A 17704-nucleotide genomic window follows, 5' to 3' on the forward strand; every position below is an offset into this window, starting at 1 on the left:
TTAATTATTTCCTTACATGTTAGACAGGGCAAAAATTCAGACTATGTAAAGTATGAACCTATTTAGTTGAAAATAAATGTGCCTGCCTAACCAAGGAAGTGAAAGACCTATACTCTGAGAACTACAAGACACTAATGAGAGAAATTAAAGAAGATACGCATAAATGGAAACGTATCCTGTGCTCATGGATAGGAAGAATTAATATTGTCAAAATGGCCATCCTGCCTAAAATAATCTACAGATTCAGTGCAATCCCTATCAAAATACCAACAGCATTCTTCAATGAACTAGAGCAAATAGTTCTAAAATTCACATGGAACCACAAAAGACCTCGAATAGCCAGAGCAATTCTGAGAAGGAAGAATAAAGCTGGGGGGATTATGCTCCCTGACTTCAAGCTCTACTACAAAGCCACAGTAATCAAGACAATTTGGTACTGGCACAATAACAGACCCACAGACCAATGGAACAGACTAGAGAGCCCATATATAAACCCAAGCATATATGGTCAATTAATATACGATAAAGGAGCCATGGATATACAATGGAGAAATGACAGCCTCTTCAACAACTGGTGTTGGCAAAACTGGATAGCTACATGCAAGAGAATGAAACTGGATTATTGTCTAACACCATACACAAAAGTAAACTCAAAATGGATCAAAGACCTGAATGTAAGTCATGAAACCATAAAACTCTTAGAAGAAAACATAGGCAAAAATCTCTTGAATATAAACATGAGCAACTTTTTCCTGAACACATCTCCTCAGGCAAGGGAAACAAAATAAAAAATGAAGAAATGGGACTACATGAAACTAAAAAGCTTCTGTACAGCAAAGGATACCATCAGCAGAACAAAAAGGCATCCTACAGTATGGGAGAATATATTTGTAAATGACATATCTGACAAGGGGTTAACATCCAAAAAATATAAAGAACTCACATGCCTCGACACCCAAAAAGCAAATAACCCTATTAAAAAATGGGTTGAGGATATGAACAGACACTTCTCCAAAGAAGAAATTCAGATGGCGAACAGGCAAGTAAGAAGATGCTCCACATCGCTAATTATCAGGGAAATGCAAATTAAAACCACAATGAGATATCACCTCACACCAGTTGGGATGGCCAACATAGAAAAAACTAGGAACAAGAAATGCTGGCGATGATGTGAAGAAAGGGGAACTCTTTTACACTGCTGGTGGGAATGTAAACTAGTTCAACCATTGTGGAAAGCAATATGGAGGTTCCTCAAAAAGCTAGAAATAGAAATACCATTTGACCTGGGAACTTCACTCCTAGGAATTTACCCAAAGAAAACAAATTCTCAGATTCAAAAAGACATATGCACCCCCCTGTGTTTATCGCAGCACTATTTGCAATAGCCAAGACATGGAAGCAACCTAAGTGTCTATCAGTAGACGAATGGATAAAGAAGCTGTGGTACATATACACAGTGGAACACTATTCAGCCATAAGAAAGAAACAAATCCTACCATTTGCAACAACATGGATGGTGCTAGAGGGTATTATGCTCAGTGAAATAAGTTAGGCAGAGAAAGAAATGCCAAATAATTTCCCTCATTTGTGGAGTATAACAATGAAGCAAAACTGAAGGAAGAAAATAGCAGCAGACTCACAGACTCCAAGAAGATACTAGTGGTTACCAAAGAGGAGGGGTGGGGGAGGGCGGGTGGTGAGGGAGGGAGAAGAGGATTGTGGGGTGTCATGATTGGTGCACATAGCGTGTGTGGGGTCACGGGGAAGACAGTGTAGCTCAGAGAAGACAAATAGGGACTCTGTGGCATCTTCCTACACTGATGGACAGTGACTGCAGTGGGTATGGGGGGGACTCAATAATAAGGGTGAATGCAATAACCACATTGTTTTTACTGTGAAAACTTCATAAAAGTTTAAATCAATGATACTTAATATAAATAAATGCGTCTGTATGTTCATGTATAAATAGAATTTTTTCTAGGTGGAGGCATTATACTCTGATCTTTGACACTGTCATATTATTTGTAAAATGCTTTTGATAAATGGAAAGATCATACAAAGCTCTTTACAGTTTGAAAAAAAGTTTTTGCAGGAGTATGTGGAAGACTGGGTGGCGAATGGGTTTTTTTCTGTCCTGTTGATAGAAATATCTAAGGAAAAAGTCTTAAACTGAGATAGGAGATTCGCTTAGAAACTTGAACTTTAAAGTTCGCTGGAATTGATTTAAAGTAAGTTGAGGAAACAGTAACTATGTGAGGAGGTAAATATATTAACTAGCTCAAGTGTAGTAAATATTTTCACTGTGTGTATGTCTATCAAGTCACGTTGTACACCTTAAATGTATGCAATTTTTATTTTAAATAAAATAAATTGTGGAGCCATAATTATTTATGTTACATTAAAAAGAATGCTGTTCCTATTTCCAAATCTGATTCAAGGCAGCTTACTGTAAGAAGTGTATGTACACTGCTTTTTACTGGCAGGCCTGAGGAGGGATGTGGTCAGGCACGGACAACTAAAGAATGTTACACAATGCTAGGCTTGGCCAGTGTCTTGACCAGGTCCTTAAACCATTTAAGAGGAGTAAGTGATGAAGCTGTACTTTGTCATTCCCTTGGCATGAATGTAGGGAATGCCTTAAAGAAGTAGGGAAAAGACATAGATCAAAACTAAATGCCCTGCCTGTTGCCAGACTCACAAACATTCATATTTACCCTAAGTCCTAGAGTTCAGCTAGGTGCCATTGAATAAAAGTATCATTTTAATGAATCATTGCTTTAAGGAACCAAATGGAACCCTACAGGCTTGTGTGAGTTAATGTTCTCTAAATTGTCAGAGAAATTCCAAGGAGTATCCCACTTGAAGAATCTGACAATTTTTTAATAACTATAGCCCCTTTTACAACATAGTTTATTGTTTTTTTGCAGCAACTATTTCCTTTCCACTTAATATATTTTAAAAACTTCAGTCTACAAAAAGAAATAATTATGGGAAATGATAGAGGTGTTAGTGAATGCTGCAGTGGTGATCATGTTGCAATATATAAATAAACTTATATAATGTTATGTGTCAATTATATCTTAATAAAATAAATTAAGGTTGCAATCTAATGCTTCTTGATTTTTCCCTATTTGAGATATACTTTGATTGGAAAATATTTTAGGAAAATGGATAAAGTTATTTTTCATTTAGATACTATTTTTACTTTATCTCACTTTTCAAAAGTAAGCAGATTTTAAACTTTTCATAAAATCACAGTTCCACAGAGAATATATATCAAGAAAAATTCAGAGTCTTTTTTCAGCTTGTTAAAACTTGTCTTAATGGGCAAGTCTTTAAAATCAGTAGTCTAAGTTATATTTAAAATAGAGGCACACATGAATTTATTTCTAAATTTGAAACTTCATTCATTGTCATTTAGAATCTAAGCCCTTAGGACTTTCCCCTTCTATTCTTCACCAACCTGCCCAAATTAGTTGTCTCTTGTACTCTTTCTGTCACTCCAGAGAATCTGTTCCACAGGGTAGAAAAGAGAAACACAATCCTCTCAAAGCTGGCTTATAAGATCAAGCAACATGTATTTGTATTCTAAAGCCACCCTATAGTGTATGTGAATATATATATAGACATAGATAAAGATGATATATGATATATGTAATAAAACTAACTTCTCTTCCATTTCATAAATGAATCAAAATAGGCCAATTTCTAGGTCTGTAATTAAGGAGTCAAATCATTAAAGACTATTATTTTAACCAGATTAACTAGTTTTGTTTTTTACTGTTGTAGTGGAGAGCTAGAACTGATTAAAATGTAAATTGTGCTTGGGTATGTATGAGTGTCTTGGAGTTTGGGTGATGAAAAAGAGCTCTGAAGAAACAAATTCATGACTATTGAAGTCCTGTTAGTATCATCTTACCTTGTGAACTCACTCCCCAACAGATGGTGCTAGCTGTCCTCTAGTGAGACCTGTTCTGTCTACCCTTTCTTAAAACATATTCCAGTCTCAAAGCCTAAGAGTGATGCGGTGATTTGTATAGAAGGTATGATAAACATTCCTCTATCGCCCTTGAATTTTGGCTTGTGACATCTCATTCCGTACAATCCATTTGGAGAATCTATGACTATGTGCTCTTATGAATTTGATTTCTTCCACTGTAGCTATAGGAAGTAATTTAAAAGGTTATCTATATGATAATAATGGATATTATTTAACTTTTTCAGAAAAGTTAGCTTATCGAAGGCCTGTCACTTTACCCTTATATTGCCAAAAATGACACTGGTTCTTGAAAATATTGGAGGCAGGTGTTTCCTCCTAACTTAATATATTTGGCAAATGTTTAATGATCTACTGACGGTGCCTGCCGTCGAAGTCAAACAGTCTGAAGGGGAGGCGTGGAGCTGAATATATGTACAACTCACTCTGAGAGGATGCCCCACGTTTGGGCGCCTGATGTAAGTGTGCCACTCATCTTCTTTGGGTGAAATGAGAGAACAAAAAACACAGACAACACAGACAGACAGACAATGGCTGCAGCCCCGATGTGGCACAGCACCTTTATTTTTATACTGCCTTTCTCGGACCTCAGCCAAGTGCTATACTCATCTTTCTCTTCTCAGGGGGCAGGCCAGAGGCAGGGGTGCTGTTTTCACACATCCTCAAGGTCTCCCTATTTTCAGAGGGAGTCTTGGCTCGTCTTCGAGGACAAGATATGTTTTTGTGGGTAGATAACTTCCAAGGACTGCACCGGTTGCTCTCAAGCTTGTGCTTTCCCATGCTGCATTCAGACCTGGGGAAAGGTGCTTTCCCAGTCTGCCTGCAAACATGTGAGAAGACAAAGGCTGTCCCCAACAATCTACTGTATGTCAAACATAGTACTAGGAAATGGGAATGAAAATAGAAGTCATCTTCTGAATCGTGAAGGATCTAGCCCAATGTTTCTTGGACTTAAACCATTTTCATGTATCTTGCAAGATTTTTACCATAATGAGGCACTTTTTCACAATAATGAGCTTACTATTTTTCTTTAAATTAGCTCACGTTTATTTTAAAAGAAAACTATCATTATTATTAATTTTGAAAGTTTCATAGACAGAAGATAATCATTAGAAAGTATCCCTAATAAAAGAACTGAATGAGAAGACATCCGGATGTCCCAGGCAAGAAGAGACGGCAGCTGAAGTTCCGAGAACGATCCGGTCACTGGCCTAGGAGTCACCACATCTCAGTAGCTCTTCCAAACAACAATAGCTCCCTCACTGTCCCTTCGTAGGGGTGGACCTGGGGCTGCAAGTACAGCTGCTCTTTTCCCTTTGCTCAGCCCCCTGCGCTGCCAGGCCACATTCGCCCACCTACCCTCCCATCCTCGCCCTGGGTCCCAGGACAGTTTCTGTGGAGACCTCCTTTCCCTTCTCATTTTCTTCAGGGAAGCACTTATGGAGTCCTGTTCTTGGGCTGGAGCTCCTCTGCTGCCCTCCCATCCTAAAAACAGAACTGAGTTCCTTTGAAATTAATCCAGACTTCAAGCAAACCAAATACTAGACTATCAAGAAACTAGAGACTTTTTAAATGATGTCTCTTCAAAAGGGATTTCCATCAGCATTTTAAAAACATCAACTTAAAGGACCATACTTACGCCCAAAGGAACACTCAATAAGAACTTCAGTTCTCAGAATAGTGTTTGAAAATACTATTGTCATGTAAATTTTGTAATTAAATTACTTTTACTTTATTTTTATACATAGTATAGACATGTTTTCTTTAATTGTATGTGCAGTTTATCAAAAGTGTAGAGTTCCAAGTGAATTCTAAGAATTCTTCAGAAGGTCCCAAGCAGGACCTCAGCTGTATGTGGTGGTAACCAGTTCAATAACATGCATTTTATTGACTTTTCTTTCCTTGCCTATATAGCTCTCCTCTGTTTTCTGGGATTATCTTCCAAATAAGTCACCTGCACCTAAGAGTATGTCTCTGGCTCTGCTTTCAGGGGAAACTAAGCTAAGGCATTGGAGTGTCCAACCAGCAAGCTGACTTTCCTTGCCTTCTGCTTTAGGGGTTGTAGTTAATGTGGGCATTGCCATCAATAAATGAAGCTTAGCCACATCCTTTTGAACTTCAGTCTTTGTCAGACAGAGCATGCAATGGGGATAAGATCATCCCCAGGCAGTAGATGCCTCTGGCCCATGAATTCTCCAGAACCTTCCCATGCTACCCCTTTCCACATGTTCCTGAATGTATTCATCACATTAAATCAATGAGATGGAGCGACTCCTTCCTTATTCCATCGTTTCCTGACATCACCCAGAAAATGATTGGAATCTTGGATCTTAGGTGTCCAGCAACAGTGGGCAGTCTCAACTACTAGTCTGCAGTGTCTGGCAGCAGGCTAGCGATTCACTGTCAGTAGGGAAGTAGTGAGCAGCCGCATTGGGTAATGTCAGGGGCTGAGAGCCTGCAGTAGTTCTGCACTAAGGCAATCATAGTATGTGCCAGAGACCATATCGTTAGAGCCAGGTGCACCCATTAGACTTGGGCATACATTAAGTATCAAGACAGAGCATAGGACAGCACAGAATACTGAGCATGTGCACAGTTTCTTTTTCACCGGCAGTCTCTCAGGCCAGCACATGCTTTCTCAAACTGAGAGGTTCAGAACTAGAACAAGACTCCATTACAGGCATCTCTGGGACTCATGCTCACAGGCCATTATATTGGAAATAGGGCCAATTTTACAGAGACATTCTCCAAAAGTCTAGTGATTCTTGGCTCTCCATTCTTATTTAAGAGAGAAACACACACACACACACACAAAAAGGATTGGAGGCTTAGCCAGGGTATGTTAACTGGTAGCATTATCATACAGTTTACTATACTCCTGTACTTAGGTGTTACTTTGTAGACCCCCAGATAGTAGCATGTGTACTTTTTTTCTCTTGGGCCTGTTGTTTTGTTTTGTTGTTGTTCTGTTTTTTGAGAGACCTCCTCTCTCCTTCTGCAGAGGGTGTAAGCCTGGCTGCTCTTATTCTAGGAATTGAGTCAGGGCAGGGCACCAAAGGTTTTTGCAACTCAATATGTAGAATTTAACTTAACCTCCCTATTGTACCTTTGTCTTACTTCCCTGGAATATTCCTGAGGCCAGAGCTCTGTTTCAATGTTTCCAATGAGAATACCTGTTTGGTTCTGTTGGAATGGGAAAGGTTTAGGTGCCCGGCTGTGCAATGGTAGGGCTGGTGTCCAGAGATCTCGCAACTCCTTATACAGACTTCCAACTAACCTTGTTTTAATCCATGCCACATTCAAAATGACAGGTGCCACCCATTCCACAACTGTTCATGTCTTGTTTTTTGGCTCTTCTGACTACAGGTACTTGAATTTCAGCCTTCTCAGCTTCCCCTTGTCCACCTGCTTGCCATTTTCCAGGTTGTATTCTAGCAGCAAATTGCCTATCTGAAAAGACTAAATTTCTCAGCCTCCCTTGCACCCAGTTAGAGCAGCATGACCAAGCTCTGGCCAAAAGCACATCAAGGGAAATTCTATGAAAGACATCTAGAATGGCCCCTTAAAAGGATTTGGTTCAGCTGAGGGGCACACTCTTTAATCCTTTTCTTCTTCTCACTGCCTGGGATACGGACATGATAGTTGGAATGCCAGCAATTATCTTCAACTCATGAGGAAACCTTGAGGAATGAAGCCATATACTTAGGATGGCAGAATAGAAATATAGAAGCTGTGGTCCCTGGTGGCTGTGGAGTTGCCCTGAACTAATACCAGATTTATTTTATATGAGAGAAATAAAATTCTATTTTATAATTTACATGGTATTTTGGTTTGGGGTTAAATGCTGCTAAATCTAATCTTAGCCACTTCATCTTCTATCCTACCCCTTTAGCCTGAGCTTTGGTGGTGCCAAAAGGCAGAAAGAACAATCATAGAAGTTGTCAAAATAGTGAACAACCCAACCTGGCTCCTCAAACTACCTAAGGAATGAGATCCCCAATTTCCAGCTCAGAGTATCCTCTACAGTGATACCAATAAGTAGGACCAGAAATAAATCCAGAATTTGGGGGACTCAATGCTTATACAATTTTGTGCCTTTTAAGCAAAAGAATTACAAATTCTTTGTAATTTGAAAAGAAAAGAAAAATGACAAAACTTAGATACTTGCTTAGGTGGAGTTCCCTAGAAACAGAGCTAGAGATAGGGATTCAAGAGCAAGCAATTTACTGAAGGAGGGTTCTCAGGAAATTGTTGTGGGGGAGGGATACAGGATAGGGCTGGAAACACCAGGCAAATGCATGGTTTCAGAAGGCCTGGCCTCAGCCTGATGGTCTGGGGAGCTCTGGAGTATGAATCACCCTGCTAAGAGGCGAAGGCTTTTATGCACCAGGATCAGTCAGTCATTGGGGTGGGCCAGCCTCCCTGGCATGTCCAGGCAAGGTGGCTTCCCGAAGCTGCAGGCATTCAGTGCTGCAGCAGAATATGGGTGAGAGTCCTCAGTGGTCAACACCTGCAGCAGCTGGGAGATGGTAATCAGAGCAGGAAATTAATGGCTATTGTTAACAGGTACAAAAGTAAAGAAGAGGAAGCAATCATTTAGAATTGTTGAAAGTTGGTAAATGTGCTAAATATCACAAAATCTAGAAAAAAAACATATGATAGAGGTGCCTGGAACCTCTTTATAATACTATTTTTCCTATTTTGCTCTACTCCAGAGTCTTTGATCCCCTCTTCATATGACAATGATGTGTAATATATCCTATAAGCAGCATAGAAAGATAATTTAGTCTACTATGATTGAAATTTGTTTTTTATTATTGATAGTTTGGAAAAGTTCCTTTTAGCTTCGCAATTCAGACTAGCAATATCACGCAAATTTTTAAGACTGTTGTCAAATATCTTTCAAATTTTTTCACATATGAGCTGTATGATTTAAAGACATTTTAGAATTTCTTGGGCAGTGATGAATCTTAAATTTTCTTTGAATGGGCCGTACTCATTAACCAGTTTGTTCTCCCTGTCCTGCCACAGTGTTACATAATGAGTTTTATGTTACCTTTTTTATGCTAGTATTTTACATTAAATCAAGAGTAAGTTAAAACTCCCAATGAGAGACATATCATCAGATTTCATCCAGGTCACCTGTATCAGGTGCTAAAACACTATCCACTCCTTTTTAATGCATATATAATGTATGACTTCAGCAGATGTACTCATTGTGTATAATACTAAGTTTACACATTAAAAACACAATAATTCTGATCAATTCTGTTATGTACAATTTCTAGCAAAAGAGGAGGAGAAAACTGATACATTTGTAATTGTGTACATTTCATTCCTGATTATTTTGCTAAGATGATAGCACTTCCTTTTTGACTAGGAGAATGAAAATAGACTTCTCCCTCTTTAACAATTTTCCATATCTGGTGATTGGAAGGATTTCCAATAAACTGACTTTTACCTCCATTCATTTCTTCCCTCCATGTTTCTTCTCCTTTATCCACATTCTTACAGTGCTGTCCATGGGAGGATAAGGTCACATTTCAGTATGACCTGTGGCCCTGCACCTTCACCTGCAGGATGCCAAGCGAGTTGGTGCAATAGACAGTAGGAATATTCATGGAAGCCATTTCTGTACTTGGAAGGCTAGCACCACTTACTCTGCATGGAAGTGACTGCAATGCACACAATTATATTCCACTAAGTCCACCCCAAATGTATGCTCAGTTCAAATTCCCATTAATTGGATCCCAAAATGCTTATAGCCATTCCAATGTTACATAACCAGGGGGAAGTGTATCAGAAGGAAAGTCAGAGTGGAAAAAGTAGTCTTAACTGATTATGATAGAAGTATCTCCTGCAAATTTTACTAAACATGACCATGCGAAACCATTTCTAGGACCTTGCTGGGCCTTGGAAGAAGTCTGTGTAGGTGACTCTTAAGCTACTTTAGCTTCACAGTATATCTGCCTCCGGGTAGGACAGGTGGAGTAACATTCACCCAGGAACACTTAGTTTGTTTATGCTGTTGTAACCATGGCAGCAGGATGAAAATAACAGCAGCCATGCAGAAATGTCCTTCAGGTGAATGAAACTCAGGAAGACCCTTTTATCCGTAAATTCAACCCTTCTCCTTGAGCTTGATCATTGGCATCTGCATAAATTCTCCCATATTGCACTTTTGTTTCTTTCTCGTTCCTGGGGCTACAGGAATTTCACTGTGAAATCTCACCCTTTTGGTTAGACCTGTGTTTCTTGCTGACCAAGGCACATCCTTACCAAGTGATGTCATGTTTGCCTAACTCTGCTAATTCAGGGCAACTTATCTTGCACATATTAATATACAAAGTATTTGTCAAACATATATTCCACATGATCCTTGATCCTTTATATCATTTCTAACCAGATATTTTATGTATACTTTTATATTTGGAAAAGTTCCATGTTTTATATACTCATTAATCATATACATTTTCTTAGAATAGATTTCTCTTTTGATCAATTCTGCATTTCATCATAAGTTGGAAAAGTAGTGGTAGTATAGCAAGGGGATGGCAGACTATTTCTTTGGTTAGAGTAGTGGAGGCTAAACATGTAATCAAATCCATTATTACATTATTTCCACCTCAAAGATCAATTGATATTATTCATAAGACGTTCCCTCCAGATTGTTCTGTCAGCTCTTAATGTTTTTTCAACTTCTGCAGGTTTGCCATCCTGTCAAAAAAAATGGGTTGGTTAAGCTGATTCTCTATAGGGTGAGGTAATTTCCTTGTATACAGTCCCAATTCTTCTGAAGCTTTACTAATAGTTGCTGTTTCAGTTACAGAGCCAACCAAAATTAACTAACACTTACTGAGTTTCCCTACTGAGTTAAAAATATCAGCCTTGCAATTATAAAATAAATCAGTCACAGGGATAAAAGTAGAGCATAAGGAGTATAGTCAATACTTCTTATGAGGACAGATGGAAACTAGACTTATTGAGGTGAGCACTTACTAATGTATGTAGTTGTCGAATCACTGTGCTGTACACCTGAAACCAATGTGATATCATGCATCAACTATACATTCAATAAAAAATCAAAATGTACAGTAAAGTTAATGGAAATATTAGTTCTCAAAAGTCAAAAAGTGACAAAAGAAAGCAGTTTGTAGAAAAAATTTTAGAGTTTGAAACTAGAATTTAGGTTAAAGTGTGGAGTTTATTTTGCAGCCTTAGGTATTTGAAGATCAAATTCTCTTAGATTAGCAGCTGTGATGGATGATCCTATTGCTCAATGTAGAAACTCAGGTTTAATATGACCTTTTTAAAATATATTTTTTATTGAAGTATCGTTGATATACAAACTTATGTTGTTTTCAAATACACAACACAGTCATTCAACAGTTACCCACATTAGGTTTAATATGATTTTGCATAAAACTTAGCCAGTAATTGAAAGCAGACACATAGGCTGGTCATGAATTGGCAGTTTGGGCCTTTCTATTTATTTAGCTTTGTTTGTTTCTTTAAATGTCACCTTCAATGTGTAATCCTTGAACTTAAAGTGTGTATTTTTGTGGGTGTTTTATTATATTTATTGCAGGCTTATTTTTTAGAACAAAAAATGTAGACAAGATTACAACAATGAAAAATCTCACTGTTTCCTTTCCCCCTCTTTTTTCTCACTTTCCTGCATACACACTGTATTGTCAGTTTCCTTTCATAGTTCCTCTAATATTTTTAAATTATGTGGCATAGGGTCTGTCTGTTTTAATAAGTGTAAACCATTGGACATTCCACTGTAATGATTTTGACTTTAGGCCTTTCACTCCCACTTCAAATATAAGTGTGGTTCACTTCAATTCAGTAGTATATACACTGTTCCACAATTAACTTTGTTCTGTGCTAAACTCTGGTGTTGAATATTATAGTTAAAGCTGGACTTTGAAGCCTTTAAAGTAACATGATAGATCCAAATTACATGACCTCATGATTGCAGATCTCTGAATGGTCAAGTGTTCCTGGAGAAAGAAACTGACCTCTTGGCAACACTTAGGTAAAATTATAAACTAATTTTAGATGAGAGAAAAATGGAGAACATTAATCGCTGCCATTTGGTATGAATTAGACAATGAATAAAGTATTTGCTTTTCTGAAATTATAATAGAAGTGACATTCTACATTTAAAACTTGGCCAGCTATCATATTTTTTAAATTCATGAAGTACATTTTTTATTAATATAATTCTAGCAATATAAAAGGCAAAGCAAGAAAGGACCCCTAAAACATAAATACCACCACCCAGAAACATACATTGATAATCATGCCATGTACTCTTTTTTTAAATTAAAGTATCATTGATATACAATCTTATGAAGGTTTCACATAAACAACATTGCTGTTTCAACATTCACCCATATTATCAAGTCCCCCTCTACACACCCCATTGCCGTCACTGTCTATCAGCGTAGTAAGATGCTATAAAGTCATTACTTGTCTTCTCCGTGTTGTACTGCCTTCCCCGTGACCTACCTGTATTGTGAATGCTAATTATAGCATCCCTTAATCCCCTTCTCCCTCCCTCCCCACCCAGCCTCCCCAACCCCTCCCCTTTGTTAAGGCTAGTTCCTTCTTGGAGTCTGTGAGTATGCTGCTGTTTTGTTCCTTCGGTTTTGCTTTGTTGTTATATTCCACAAATGAGTGAAATCATTTGGTACTTGTCTTTCTCCACCTGGCTTATTTCCCCGAGTATAATACCCTCCAGCTTCATCCATGTTGTTGCAAATGGTAGGATTTGTTCTCTTTTTATGGCTGAATAATATTCCATTGTGTACATGTACCACTTCTTCCTTATCCATTCATCTATTGATGGACATTTAGGTTGTTTCCATATCTTGGCTATTGTAAGTAGTGCCAGCTATCATATTTGCCTTAAAAAATTTTAATATTGAATTCAACATCTCTCCTCTTGTAAATTCAGCTTGAATGAATGATTCTCCTAAGTCCAATTAATTTATAGCAAAGGAAACTAGTTTTAGTGAAGTCAAGTAGCTTATAATAACAGTGTAATTTTTTTCATTTGCCTTAAAATCTTAGAGCAAACAGGACAGTAAAATGCAGCTTTTGAGAAACCTTCTGATTCACATTTATCCCAAGAAAAATGAAATTTCAAAGAATGATCTCTTGAAAGGAAATGAACATTTTGAATTCTAATGTTATCATAAGTGGGTATTAAGAATTTTCGATTTCTCAGGGAAAATATTTGGAAAGCTTTATGGACAATTTGTCTAATTCTGTGTATACATTTACCGTAATGTCTCTTCTTAGGAGCACTTAATATTATAGCCTATGGTGAGATCTTTATTCAGAACAAATTCTCTGCTTTGCTGACACATAGTTACCTTGGGCTGCTGATCTTTGGTAGTCGTCATGGACAGAATTGTGTCAGTCCCCTAAATTTATAGGTTGAAGCCCTAATCCCCGGTATGACTGACTGCCTTTGGAGACAGGGCCTTTAGGGAAGTAAGGTTAAATGAGGTCATGAAGGTGTGGCCCTAAACCAAGGTCTGGTGTCCTTCCTTATAAGAAGAGGAAGAGCGACCAAATATCTCCCTCTTTTTTTCTCTCTCCCTACCTCCTTCCCTCAACCCCATGCAAACACAGCAGAAAAGTGATTTGAGGACACAGTGAGAAAATGGCCATTTGCAATCCAGGAAGAGAGGCCTCATCCAATATAAATCCTGACGGCAACTTAAGCCTGGACTTCTAGCCCCCAGAACTGTGAGAAAATATATTTCTGTTGTTCAAGTTACTTGGTCTCTGCTATTTTGTTGTGGCAGACAGTGATCCCACTCATCCGAAACCAAATGCTATGGTGTCTTATTTCCCTACAAATGTGTATAGCAATAACCACATTACACACAGCAGTAACAGTAGTATAACTCCATTCAGGTTTCCAGACCCGATTGTGATGTGTGTAAGTACGTGGGAGGGGGTCTTCCTATATATACTAACACCAAGCAGTTCTTCAACACCAGCAGGGTGTCCCAGAACTCAACTCAATCCTGATGCTGTCTGCCCGGAGACAGCACCACATTCCCCAGGTTAAGGACTCTGCCCTACAAGACTGCCCTCCACCCACAATTCCAGACACTGGTCATGAGCTCCAGGCAATTACCTGTACTTCCGACCTACCTGCTACAGATTGGAGGTTCCCACGGACTCCCCATTAGGTGCCATTAATATGCTAAGGAGGCTCACAAAACTCAGGAAAACACTTATGTTTACCAGTTTAATAAAGGATACTATAGAAGACACAAGTTAACAGCCAGCTGAAGAGATACATAGGATAAGGTCCCAAATAAAGGGGCCTGGCCGGGTGGCACATGGAGGCAGGTATTCTGGCTCCCCAAAGCACAGAAGCTCTCCTCTACCAGTAAGCAGGATCCAAAAGAGCAGAGAGTCATAAGCGCTTCTCAGGGGTTTTTGTGAAGGCTTCATTGCATAGTCATGATTCACTAAATTATTAGCCATTGGCTGATTCAGCCTCAGTCCCTGCCCTTGGGTGGGGGTCCAAAAGTCTCTCATTAACAGGACAAAACATGATTTCACCTTTAAGACTCTGCAGTGTTTTCAGAAACTGTGGATGAAGACTAAATATACCTGGGAAATAACATACTTGGTCATACGAATGACCAAATGTGTATTTCTTATAACTCATTGTATCACACAGCCTGAGCAGACTAACGCAGCATATATATGCACAACAAGATATAAAATAAGTGCACATGGAATGAAATTGAGTCTGCAGATTGACAGGGTCTGGTGTGGTGCCAAGCATTGGAGATGGCAGCACAGATTCACCTTGGGGAGCATCAGAATATCTTTTTTGAATAAGGGAGATATTTCATCACCACTTTTGAATAGAGGCAATCTTCCAGTTAAAACATTACAACTAAGTAATTTGATGGTGATGATGCATCTGCTTCATTCAGCTGTTCACTGAATTACAGATGCTGACACTATTTCAAGAACTACAGAAGAGACTGAGGACTTGTGATTTCTATTGTTTTCTTTCAAAGCACTACTTATGCCTGGACTTTTGTAAATGGACAGATGCCAGGGAAGGGCTTGTTGAAGGTGCCATGGAGGGCAGACTGGACTGTCATCCCCAAACACTTGGGGCATGGTCTGCTGCTCTGCCAGTGAGCAGGTGAGCCACCCAGGGGGTCCAGGGAGTCAGTGCACTGACTCCTGCTGCTTGCATTTGGCTGGTTCTTTTTCTTTTTTTATCTCCTCTGACTTGAAAGATGTTTATTAAACTTAGGAATAAGAGTCACTTCATGGTCTCCTTTGAATATCAGGTCCTGGGGCTGAGGGCATTAAAAATAGTAGGCCTCCATCCTCATCCCCTGCCACAAGAAAATATTCCTTTATTTATCAGGTGCTTCTGCACCCCCTTCCCCAAGTGTTTGTTTTAGAAGCTCCATTTGCATAGACTTGCAGTGACCCAGAATGCTCTACTGCCTTTTCTTTGAGAAAGGATTGAAAAACCCTCCTGCTGTGCCACCTTCCTCCCTTGCAACTCCTGCCTGGGTTTGTGTGGATCCCTAGTCCCCAGAGCCACTGCTGTTGAGATGGCCACACTGTAAATCCCTGGATAACTGTCCAGTCATGATGCAGACTTCAGGTTGTTCTGTATAAAATGCAAAATGAATGTTTTTATTAAGAGTGAAAAAAAAAAAAAGAATAAGAGTCATCTTTCCCACTGGTGTGTGTCAACACACATGTGCACAGATGAACTGACTCATCCTTGGGTACCATCAACAGGTGGCTGAGGTTTGTCCAAAATAGCCCTGGTCTGAGGGTTTTGCAGAAGCCAGTCCACATGCCGGGAAAAGTGTTGTGCCGCAAGAGAGACCCAGGCAGCGGTGGTGGCGGTGAGCTGGTGGGTGGGCAGGAGGGAGAATAGGGAGCTGCCCACGGGACAGGGACTTTGGAGGAAAAGAGAAATGGTGGCAGCATTTTAAGGAATTTTCAATGCAGGCAATGATGTAATGCTCTCTTTGTCTCCCTTTAAAGCATTCAGTAAATCTGTAATAATCAGCAGTGGTCTTAGACTTGAATTTAATGCATCAAATCTGGCCTGAAAATGAAAATGGAGCAAACACAGGAACTGCAAAAGGGGCCCAGCCACAAACAGTTCACAGCTGTAATGCACACATGAGCATATGTCCACACACAGAGGGGGAGAGAGAGAGAGAGACAGAGAGAAGTCTGGGGGTACACGCAGCAAGTGTTAATAGTTATCTTTCAATAGCAAAAAACCAATGGATCGTATCATAAATCATAACTAATTTTTATTATTTTTGCACTTTACTGACTTTTCTGACTTTTATGGTGAATATGTTAAAAAATAATGTTGATAATCCTAATAATAATAATAACTAATATTTTTGAGTTCCTATATAATTATATGCCAGGCTTTGTTCTCAGTGTCAACACATACTGAGTTTAATTCTCACAACCTACCTGTGAGATTGCTGAATTGGCACCCCTATTTCCATTTTACAGATGTGGAAACTTTAATTATGTATTACATTTTAAAATCAGAAATGAAAAAAATGACACAAAAGGTCAAAAAAGGAGAATGGGGATGGGAGGAAACAGCCAGAATTTGGAGGATGTTAGGTCCTTTCTTTCGCACCAGTGATTAAATCAAAGTGAAAAGCATGTCTTACCACTAAATTGCACTTTAAAAAATAATATATTTTATTGAAGCAGATGAGCAGGATGATTAAAAACTGGGATCCTAGAGGAGTATCTTTTTTCTAGAATGAGTCTCACAATCTCCTCATTTTACAGGTGAGACTCTAAATAACCTGAGGAGACACAGATAAATTGTCAGGGCTGGATGAGACCCCTGTCTCCAGCTACTACATTAACACAGGATACAAAATGTAGAGGCATGTTTTCAAAATGCAAACTCAACTATAATTTGTTACCATAACCACTAATATTTAAATGTTCTCAGCCATTACTTAAGCTAAACTATGAACTCTCCCTAGAGTTAGAGTCCCCCAAAACCTTTAAACTTGGAAATAACCATGCTCTGGGAGAAATATGTACAACACTTTGAAGGCTTCGAGGTTCTTGAGGGCACTTCGTTTTTTAAATAAATCACTTCATTGAGGTGCGGTTGATACACAAAAAGCTGTGCATATTTAATGTATCCAACTTGATTTTGGATATCATACCTCTGAAACCATCAACACAATGACTGCCAGAAACAGATCCATCACCTCCAAAATTTTCCTGCTGCCCTCTTTATTACTATTTGTTATGAGAACACTGAATGTAAGATCTACACTCAGCAAATGTTTAATATTGTCAACTATCGGCACTGCTATACAGCAGATCTCTGGGGCTTATTCATCTTGCGTGACTGAAACTTTGTACCCTCAGACTGCTTCTCTCCAAGACACTTCGTCTTCTAGCTTTGCTTCAGTTTCAATTGAACCAATTGTCAGAGGCTAATTTTGTGTCATATTCATAAACAATAATATTTCAAAATGTTAACTAGTAAGAAGGACCTAACTTGGCTTTCCTGTCTTTTTCTGGTGAGCAAGAAGTTTCCACCAGTGTCTCTTCTTATTTTGGCCTCATGCCTTGTAGCAAAACAGAAGGGGAAAGGCACTTTATGCAGAAGATCTTTTGGGAATG

At 38.9% G+C, this 17704-nt stretch overlaps 1 long non-coding RNA gene across 1 annotated transcript; it reads right to left on the reverse strand.

Moving 5' to 3' along the window:
- Positions 1–4841: 4841 nt before the first annotated feature.
- On the reverse strand, positions 4842–14426 carry LOC130679864 (uncharacterized). The gene is made up of 3 exons (XR_008992845.1): positions 14177–14426; positions 9449–10714; positions 4842–8507 (listed from the first exon to the last, which is right to left on the reverse strand). It is a non-coding gene; the product is annotated as an uncharacterized LOC130679864 (long non-coding RNA).
- Between the last annotated feature and the right edge of the window lie 3278 nt (positions 14427–17704).

Source organism: Manis pentadactyla, chromosome 12, assembly GCF_030020395.1.
Source record: "Manis pentadactyla isolate mManPen7 chromosome 12, mManPen7.hap1, whole genome shotgun sequence".
Taxonomy (NCBI): domain Eukaryota; kingdom Metazoa; phylum Chordata; class Mammalia; order Pholidota; family Manidae; genus Manis; species Manis pentadactyla.